The sequence below is a fragment of the Schistocerca cancellata genome, chromosome 1 (assembly GCF_023864275.1).
Source record: "Schistocerca cancellata isolate TAMUIC-IGC-003103 chromosome 1, iqSchCanc2.1, whole genome shotgun sequence".
NCBI lineage: Eukaryota > Metazoa > Arthropoda > Insecta > Orthoptera > Acrididae > Schistocerca > Schistocerca cancellata.
In genome coordinates this window covers 1,038,411,524-1,038,421,569 of record NC_064626.1, presented here as the reverse complement: position 1 = coordinate 1,038,421,569, position 10,046 = coordinate 1,038,411,524, and the positions used below count along the sequence as shown (strand labels likewise).

Below are 10,046 nucleotides of genomic sequence, written 5' to 3'. Positions count from 1 at the left end.
TAGTACAGTGTAAATCCACCTTTCGCAGCAATGCAGGCTGCTATTCTCCCATGGAGACGATCGTAGAGATGCTGGATGTAGTCCTGTGGAACGGCTTGCCATGCCATTTCCACCTGGCGCCTCAGTTGGACCAGCGTTCGTGCTGGACGTGCAGACCGCGTGAGACGACGCTTCATCCAGTCCCAAACATGCTCAATGGGGGACAGATCCGGAGATCTTGCTAGCCAGGGTAGTTGACTTACACCTTCTAGAGCACGTTGGGTGGCACGGGATACATGCGGACGTGCATTGTCCTGTTGGAACAGCAAGTTCCCTTGCCGGTCTAGGAATGGTAGAACGATGGGTTCGATGACGGTTTGGATGTACCGTGAACTATTCAGTGTCCCCTCGACGATCACCAGTGGTGTACGGCCAGTGTAGGAGATCGCTCCCCACACCATGATGCCGGGTGTTGGCCCTGTGTGCCTCGGTCGTATGCAGTCCTGATTGTGGCGCTCACCTGCACGGCGCCAAACACGCATACGACCATCATTGGCACCAAGGCAGAAGCGACTCTCATCGCTGAAGACGACACGTCTCCATTCGTCCCTCCATTCACGCCTGTCGCGACACCACTGGAGGCGGGCTGCACGATGTTGGGGCGTGAGCGGAAGACGGCCTAACGGTGTGCGGGACCGTAGCCCAGCTTCATGGAGACGGTTGCGAATGGTCCTCGCCGATACCCCAGGAGCAACAGTGTCCCTAATTTGCTGGGCAGTGGTGGTGCGGTCCCCTACGGCACTGCGTACGATCCTACGGTCTTGGCGTGCATCCATGCGTCGCTGCGGTCCGGTCCCAGGTCGACGGGCACGTGCACCTTCCGCCGACCACTGGCGACAACATCGATGTACTGTGGAGACCTCACGCCCCACGTGTTGAGCAATTCGGCGGTACGTCCACCCGGCCTCCCGCATGCCCACTATACGCCCTCGCTCAAAGTCCGTCAACTGCACATACGGTTCACGTCCACGCTGTCGCGGCATGCTACCAGTGTTAAAGACTGCGATGGAGCTCCGTATGCCACGGCAAACTGGCTGACACTGACGGCGGCGGTGCACAAATGCTGCGCAGCTAGCGCCATTCGACGGCCAACACCGCGGTTCCTGGTGTGTCCGCTGTGCCGTGCGTGTGATCATTGCTTGTACAGCCCTATGGCAGTGTCCGGAGCAAGTATGGTGGGTCTGACACACCGCTGTCAATGTGTTCTTTTTTTTCCATTTCCAGGAGTGTATATGGGTTTTCCAATTTAAGTTGCTCGTCGTTGTAATTCCTAGGTATTTAGTCGAATTGACAGCCCTTAGATTAGTGCGATTTATCGTATACCCAAAATTTATCGGATTTGTTTTAGTACCTATGTGGATGACCTTGCTCTTTTCTTTGTTTAGTGCCAATCGTCACTTTTCGCACCATACAGAAATTCTCTCTAGATCATTTTCTAATTGGATTTGATCGTCTGATGATTTTACTAGATGGTAAATTACAGCGTCTTCTGCAAACAATCTAAGGGGGCTGCTCAGATTATCACTTAGATCAATTATGTAAATCAGGAACAGCAGAGGGTCTATGACACTACCTTGCGGAACGCCAGATATCACTTGTTCTACTCGATGATTTACCGTCCATCACTACGAACTGTGACCTCTCTGAGAGGAATTCACGAATCCAGTCACACAACTGAGACGATACTCCATATACAAGTAATTTGATTAATAGTCGCTTGTGAGGAACTATATCAAAAGCCTTCTGGAAATCTAGGAATATGGAATCGATCTGAGATCCCTTGTCGACAGCACTCATTACTTCATGGGAATAAACAGCTACCTGTGTTGCACAAGAAGATATTTTCTGGATCCGTGTTGGTTATGTATCAATAAGTCATTTTCTTCAAGATGATTCATAATGTTCGAATACAGTATATGCACCAAAATCCTACTGCAAATTAAGGTCAGTGATATGGGTCTGTAATTCAATGTGTTACTCCTTTTTCCTTTCTTGAATATTGGTGTGAGCTGTGCTACTTTCCAGTCTTTAGGAAAAGACCTTTCGTCAAGTGAGCGGTTGTATATGATTACTGAGAAAGGCGCTATTGTGTCTGCATACTCTGAAAAGGACCTGATTTCTATACCGTCTGGACCGGAAGACTTGCCTTTCTTAAGTGATTTGAGGTGTTTCGCAACACCTAATATATCTACTTTTATGTCACTCATGCTAACACCTGTTCTGGTTTAGAATTCTGATCGTTAAGTGAGTCAACTGGTGTACAGTTTGTTCTATTCGTTATGGGTGTATAAGAGGCGATATTTGAGTGAAGTTTGACAAATTTGATTACACTTCCGCGTGACGTTTTTTACTATAGCAGTACCTCCTCAACTTCTTCTTCCCTCCAGCGGTAGTATATGTGCTTCTCCCCTCTCCCCAAGGACCACCCCGACGGGATCCCAGCCTCAGACATGGCAAACCTATATATGGAGCACTTCGAGGAAACAGCTCTTGAAACCGCCCGACGGAAACAAAAGTGTTCTACCGGTATCTGGGCGATACATTCGTGGTATGGCCGCATGGCGAACAAAACCTGCAAGAATTTCTTGACCACCTTAATAGCATACACGACAATATAAAGTTCAATATGGAGATAGACGAAAACGGATGCATACTTCTCCTCGATATCATGATAAAGCACAAAATTCATGCCACACTGGGCCATTTCCTCTACAGAAAAAAACGCATAGGGACTTGTAACTAAATGCCGGTAGCTACCATCGTCCAGCACAACGAAAATCTGTGCTCAGCACCTCGGTGCGCAGAGCACGAGATAAATGCGACAACACGAGTTTCAGCATCTTCGGCAAACCTTTCGCAGGAATGGCTGCTCCGACACGCAATTTCTAACCAAACAACAAGAAGAAAGAAGACGACCGGGAAGAAGATAGAAAGTATCCGGCATTCTTTCCGTACACTGGACCACCAAGCGCCAAGATTTCTAGGCTTTTTTGGATAAAAATAACCGGAAAGAAGATTGGTGGCATCTGGCGTTCCTTCAGGACGCCGGACCACCATGGGCCAAGACTGACAGGATTCTGGAGAAACGCAACATAAGAACCATTTTCCTTTCATTGGCTAATATCAAAAATGTGCTCGGGTCAATGAAAGACAAATTAGGACTGTGGATACCTGGAGTCTATAGCATCATTTGCGAATGTGGCAAACAATACATCTGCTGTACGCAGCAGTATGTTTCGCAGCGTCGCTCAGAACATGTGAGAAACGTTCGTCTGGGCCAAATGGGCCAATCTACAATCATGGCGCACGGCCTCGACGAGGCTCACATCTTTGACTGTGAACACACCAAGGTGCTGTGCCAGGTGAAGGGGTTCAGGGACTCTTCATCAAAGAGGCAGTGGAGATACGAGTCTATGATGATCTCGTCAACCGGGGTACTGATTTCCAGCTGAGGTCTGCATGGGATGTGGCGGATGTAGGAATAGGCCAAGAGCGTTCCGATATGTAGGCGACGAAGGCCGCAATGGAACAGACAGGCAGCTCCAGGACGCGACGCCCGTACCCTCCAGTGCGCCCCCCTTCCGACTCCCCCCACCCCCACCCCCACCACCATCCTGGTCTCCCTCCACCACCGTCCGTGACACCCCTTCCGGAGGCGCGAGACTGGCACAGCCGTTCCAGTCGAGGCAGATGAGTATGTGGTCCAGCGGCTATAAAGACTCGCAATGGACATGAATCCGACGCTTCGCCTTAAAGATAACGAGTAGGAAACATGTCGAAACGTTGCTGCAGAACGGCTCCTTGATTCGACTGAAAAGCAAATAAAAATTCATCATCAATTTCGTAAAGGTTTGAAATGACGTGTAAAGTTGGTTTCAAGACGCTAAGTGTTCTCATTCTCAAATATTAGATTAGTAAATTCTGGAAATTCACGTGTAAGGACTATGCTTCCTTTGCACCCTCGTCCCTCTGACAGCGATTGTTACCTGACAGTAAGACATATGTGTACCAAGTCTGGTTGGTATCGGTCCTTTGGTTTACGTGGAGATACGAAACACACATACATTTCTATAATATGTGTGGGTGTGCAGGATGAGTAATTTTCTGGGTTTAACAACGACAGATCGAATCTATATGAGGGCAGGGGACATGTTGTCTTTGGGTTCAGAGATCGTGTGTGAAGACATTTGCGCTCTTGAGTGGCAAGTCGGATGAGACTGAATTCTTTAAAATCTTAGTACTTTCAAAATTGCAGCCCAGTCAGCAATCGTGATAGTCTAATATATAAGAAACTATCAGCCTCGATTGCGGTAACGAAACCAACCTTTAACTAGGTTTCATCCAAGTAATTGAACCTTCTTCAGAAGATATACCTGATTCTATAATATATCTACGAGGGCATGGTCTAGAAACAAAACTAAAACAGCCTGAATAGGCGTAGCCACATTTTAAAAATGCGGTACATAGGTATTAAGTTACCACCAAGACTTAACAAGCTCCGGCGAGCACCTCGTCTCCATGAACGCTGTCACTCTAAAATCTGTGCAATACTTGCAGGAGTTCGGGAACTCGAGGAGTTTTGGACAGTTGTGCTCATGGACTTCAACCCTGAACAGCATCGTGGTTGAAAATTCATGAAATTTTCGCACGGCTTCGTGGACTTTTAAGCCTTGCAAAATTTCTGAACAGCTTCGTGAACATTGAAAAGTTATCCACAACAAATTTTTCAACAGCAACATTGTGAGCCGAACTTCTGCGCATTCCTAATCGAGAGCGCAAATCAGTCTGTTCTCGCACTCACAGTATTAAACAAGGATTCAATAAACATTTGCATTATTGATCATACATAGTTTATGTTATGGACGTTTATTCACTTCGGCACTGTAATACGGACTGTGATTTCATCAGATTATAAGAAGCACTTACTCCGTCTTCAGGCCACGAGTGGCCTACCGGGACCATCCGACCGCCGTGTCAGCCTCAGTGGAGGATGCAGATAGGACGGGCGTGGGGTCAGCACACCGCTCTCCCGGCCGTTATGATGGAATTCTTGATCGAAGCCGCTACTATTCGGTCGAGTAGCTCCTCAATTGGCATCACGAGGCTGAGTGCACCCCGAAATATGGCAACGGCGCATGGCGGCCTGGATGGTCACCCATCCAAGTGCTGACCACGCCCGACAGCGCTTAACTTCGGTGATCTCACGGGAAACGGCGTATCCACTGCAGCAAGGCCGTTGCCCATATAATAAAAAGATGACAAGCAAATAATAGGATAAAGTGACACGAGTTTGGCCGTCCCACAAACACATACGAAGCGAACAAACTTTAAAAACTGATAACGCGTTTAGTTAAGCCGTTTAACACAAAAATGCAGTTGAAGGGCAGACTTTAATGTGTCCTATTGGGCCCATTAAACTTAAAGATTCCAGGTACAGTTCGCCACGAAAGAATTACTCTGGTCCTATACTCTACATAAAGACGCCTTTGATGAGGAAGCTGCTTCTCATGGGACTAAATACATACTATATTTCATCTGCTATTTAGCCTCCCCCCATGAACCATGGGCCTTGCCGTTGGTGGGGAGGCTTGCGTGCCTCAGCGATACAGATAGCCGTACCGTAGGTGCAACCACAACGGAAGGGTATCTGTTGAGAGGCCAGACAAACGTGTGGTTCCTGAAGAGGGGCAGCAGCCTTTTCAGTAGTTGCAGGGGCAACAGTCTGGATGATTGAGTGATCTGGCCTTGTAACATTAACCATAACGGCCTTGCTGTTGTGGTACTGCGAACGGCTGGAAGCAAGGGCAAACTACAGCCGTAATTTTTCCCGAGGGCATGCAGCTTTACTGTATGTTTAAATGATGATTGCGTCATCTTGGGTAAAATATTCCGCAGGTAAAATAGTCCCCCATTCGGATCTCCGGGAGGGGACTACTCAAGAGGACGTCCTTATCAGGAGAAAGAAAACTGGCATTCTACGAATCGGAGCGTGCAATGTCAGATCCCTTAACGGGCAGGGAGGTTAGAAAATTTAAAAAGGGAAATGGATAGGTTAAAGTTAGATATAGTGGGAATTAGTGAGGTTCGGTGGCAGGAGGAACAAGACTTCTGGTCAGGTGAATACAGGGTTATAAATACAAAATCAAATAGGGGTAATGCAGGAGTAGGTTTAATAATGAATAAAAAAATAGGAGTGCGGGTAAGCTACTACAAACAGCATAGTGAACGTATTATGGTGGCCAAGATAGACACGAAGACCATGCCTACTACAGTAGTACAAGTTTATATGCCAACTAGCTCTGCAGATGACGAAGAAATTGAAGAAATGTATGATGAGATAAAAGAAATTATTCAGGTAGTGAAGGGAGACGAAAATTTAGTAGTCATGGGTGACTGGAATTCGACAGTAGGAAAAGGGAGAGAAGGAAACATAGTAGGTGAATATGGATTGGGGCTAAGAAATGAAAGAAGAAGCCGTCTGATAGAATTTTGCACAGAGCATAACTTAATCACAGCTAACACTTAGTTCAAGAATCATAAAAGAAGGTTGTATACATGGAAGAATCCTGCAGATACTAAAAGGTATCAGATAGATTATATAATGGTAAGACAGAGATTTAGGAACCAGCTTTGAAATTGTAGGACACTTCCAGGGGCAGATGTGGACTCTGACCACAATCTATTGGTTATTAAATGTAGATTAAAACTGAAGAAACTGCAAAAAGGTGGGGATTTAAGGAGATGGGAACTGGATAAACTGACTAAACCAGAGGTTCTACAGAGTTTCAGGGAGAGCATAAGGGAACAATTGACAGGAAAGGGGGAAAGAAATACAGTAGAAGACGAATGGGTAGCTCTGAGGGATGAAGTAGTGAAGGCAGCAGAGAATCAAGCAGGTAAAAAGACGAGGGCTAGTAGAAATCCTTGGGTAACAGATGACATATTGAATTTAATTGATGAAAGCAGAAAATATGAAAATGCAGTAAATGAAGAAGGCAAAAAGGAATACAAACGCCTCAAAAATGAGATCGACAGGAAGTGCAAACTGGCTAAGCTGGCATGGCTAGAGGACAAATGTAAGAACGTAGAGGCTTATATCACTAGGGGTAAGATAGATACAGCCTATAGGAAAATTAAAGAGACCTTTGGAAAAAAGAGAGCCATTTTTATGAACATCAAGAGCTCAGATGGAAACCCAGTGGTGGAAAGGTGGAAAGAGTATATAGAGGGTCTATACAAGGGCGATGTACTTGAGGACAATATTATGGAAATGGAGAAGGATGTAGATGAAGATGAAATGGGAGATACGATACTGCGTGAAGAGTTTGACAGAGCACTGAAAGATCTGAGTCGAAACAAGGCCCCGGGAGTAGACATCATTCCATTAGAACTACTGACGGCCTTGGGAGAGCCAGTCCTGACAAAACCCTACCATATGGTGAGCAAGATGTATGAGACAGGCGAAATACCCTCAGACTTCAAGAAGAATATAATAATTCCAATCCCAAAGAAAGCAGGTGTTGACAGATGCGAAAATTACCGAACTATCAGTTTAATATGTCACAGATGCAAAATACTAACGCGAATTATTTACAGACGAATGGAAAAACTGGTAGAAGCCGACCTCGGGAAAGATCAGTTTGGATTCCGTAGAAATACTGGAACACGTGAGGCAATACTGACCTTACGACTTATCTTAGAAGAAAGATTAAGGAAAGGAAAACCTACGTTTCTAGCATTTGTAGACTTAGAGAAAGCTTTTGACAATGTTGACTGGAATACTCTCTTTCAAATTCTAAAGGTGGCAGGGGTAAAATACAGGGGGCGAAAGGCTATTTACAATTTGTACAGAAACCAGATGGCAGTTATAAGAGTCGAGGAACATGAAAGGGAAGCAGTGGTTGGGAAGGGAGTAAGACAGGGTTGTAGCCTCTCCCCGATGTTATTCAATCTGTATATTGAGCAAGCAGTAAAGGAAACAAAAGAAAAGTTTGGAGTAGGTATTAAAATCCAGGGAGAAGAAATGAAAACTTTGAGGTTCGCCGATGACATTGTAATTCTGTCAGAGACAGCAACGGACTTGGAAGAGCAGTTGAACGGAATGGACAGTGTCTTGAAAGGAGGATATAAGATGAACATCAGCAAAAGCAAAACGAGGATAATGGAATGTAGTCGAATTAAGTCGGGTGATGTGGAGGGTATTAGATTAGGAAATGAGACACTTAAAGTAGTAAAGGAGTTTTGGTATTTGGGGAGCAAAATAACTGATGATGGTCGAAGTAGAGAGGATATAAAATGTAGACTGGCAATGGCAAGGAAAGCGTTTCTGAAGAAGAGAAATTTGTTAACATCGCGGTTAGATTTAAGTGTCAGGAAGTCGTTTCTGAAAGTATGTGTATGGAGTGTAGCCATGTATGGAAGTGAAACATGGACAATAAATAGTTTGGACAAGAAGAGAATAGAAGCTTTCGAAATGTGGTGCTACAGAAGAATGTTGAAGATTAGATGGGTAGATCACGTAACTAATGAGGAGGTACTGAATAGGATTGGGGAGAAGAGAAGTTTGTGCCAACACTTGACTAGGAGAAGGGATCGGTTGGTAGGACATGTCCTGAGGCATCAAGGGATCACAAATTTAGCATTGGAGGGCAGCGTGGAGGGTAAAAATCGTAGAGGGAGACCAAGAGATGAATACACTAAGCAGATTCAGAAGGATGTAGGTTGCAGTATGTACTGGGAGATGAAGGAGCTTGCATAGGATAGATTAGCATGGAGAGTTGCATCAAACCAGTCTTAGGACTGAAGACCACAACAAAAACAACATTTAGCCACTTCCTTTCCGTACCGTTTTTTGCTGACAAGTGGAACGACTGTGAGCAACATGAATAGATGAACGACTCATACATTACTATCTATCTTTAAATATATATGTATTCGTATATGTACTTCGATGTTGCATGAGTAGATACGTTCCAGTTATACCTTCGCGTTATGCCTAAGTAATTTGACTTCCAAATGGGTAAACAGTTATCAGTGATGAACTGCACGGTTGGAAAGGCAATTCTAGATGGGGGAGAGTATTTTTCGCCTGTTCGTAATGCTAAGTTCGCTTTCCTTAGACAAATCCAGCGAGCATTACCAATATAGATAATTGTTCCAAAGTGGCAAAACTCATTTCGCTTAGTAACAAAGTGGGAGCAAATATCATTTTGATGAAAACCACACGCCTGAGTAATCCATACAAACTAGCATGCGGATCTACATCTACGTAAGTAACTCCGCATGGGCATTTATAATGTACAGGTAAAGAAATAAAGCAGATACAGAGAAAATCTGCAATTTATCAGGATTTTCCCATTTTTTTGATTCTATAAGCCATGTGTAAAATTCAGGATTTGTGCTTGGAAGACAGATTCGTAATGTTTCTTCAGTTAAATCATTATTATTTCGCACATGATGCCTTGAGAGGTTGTTGGTTGTTTCAGAATATTCTGATGAGTTGAAAACGCGGCAACCACCCATATTTTTCGTTTAATACACAATTTATATTCTCCGTAACTAGTTTTGAGCCGAAATCCACTTTTGGAGGGCAGCGTGTTTTTCTTAGGTAAAGTATACCTTTTTCCGTATAATCTGTTTCACAGCGAGGTGACACAGATATAAGGTTAGTGAACACGGATTCATATCTCGCCATCCAGACTTAGGTTTCCTATGTCTTAAAATGAATACCAGAAGTGATTCTCTGAAAAGGATGCTGCAGACACTCTTTTCATTTACGTTCATTCGGAGCTTTTTCTCCATCTCTAATTACGTTGACATCAGCTAGACTGTGAAGAACATTAATGTCACATTCCTATTTTTAGGTCCGTTAGCTGCATCTCTGGCGAAGTCTTGAAATTGATAAACAGGTTTGACCTGACGGTACACGAAATTGCTGACAAAGATTGAATTTAACAACTTCCCTTTCTAAACGACGCTCTTCAAAACTGTATAATAACGTGAAACTT

The 10,046-nt window shown here is 44.6% G+C and overlaps 1 pseudogene; it reads right to left on the bottom strand.

Moving 5' to 3' along the window:
• Positions 1–5,162: 5,162 nt before the first annotated feature.
• Positions 5,163–5,280, bottom strand: LOC126100862 (5S ribosomal RNA; annotated as a pseudogene).
• Positions 5,281–10,046: the final 4,766 nt, after the last annotated feature.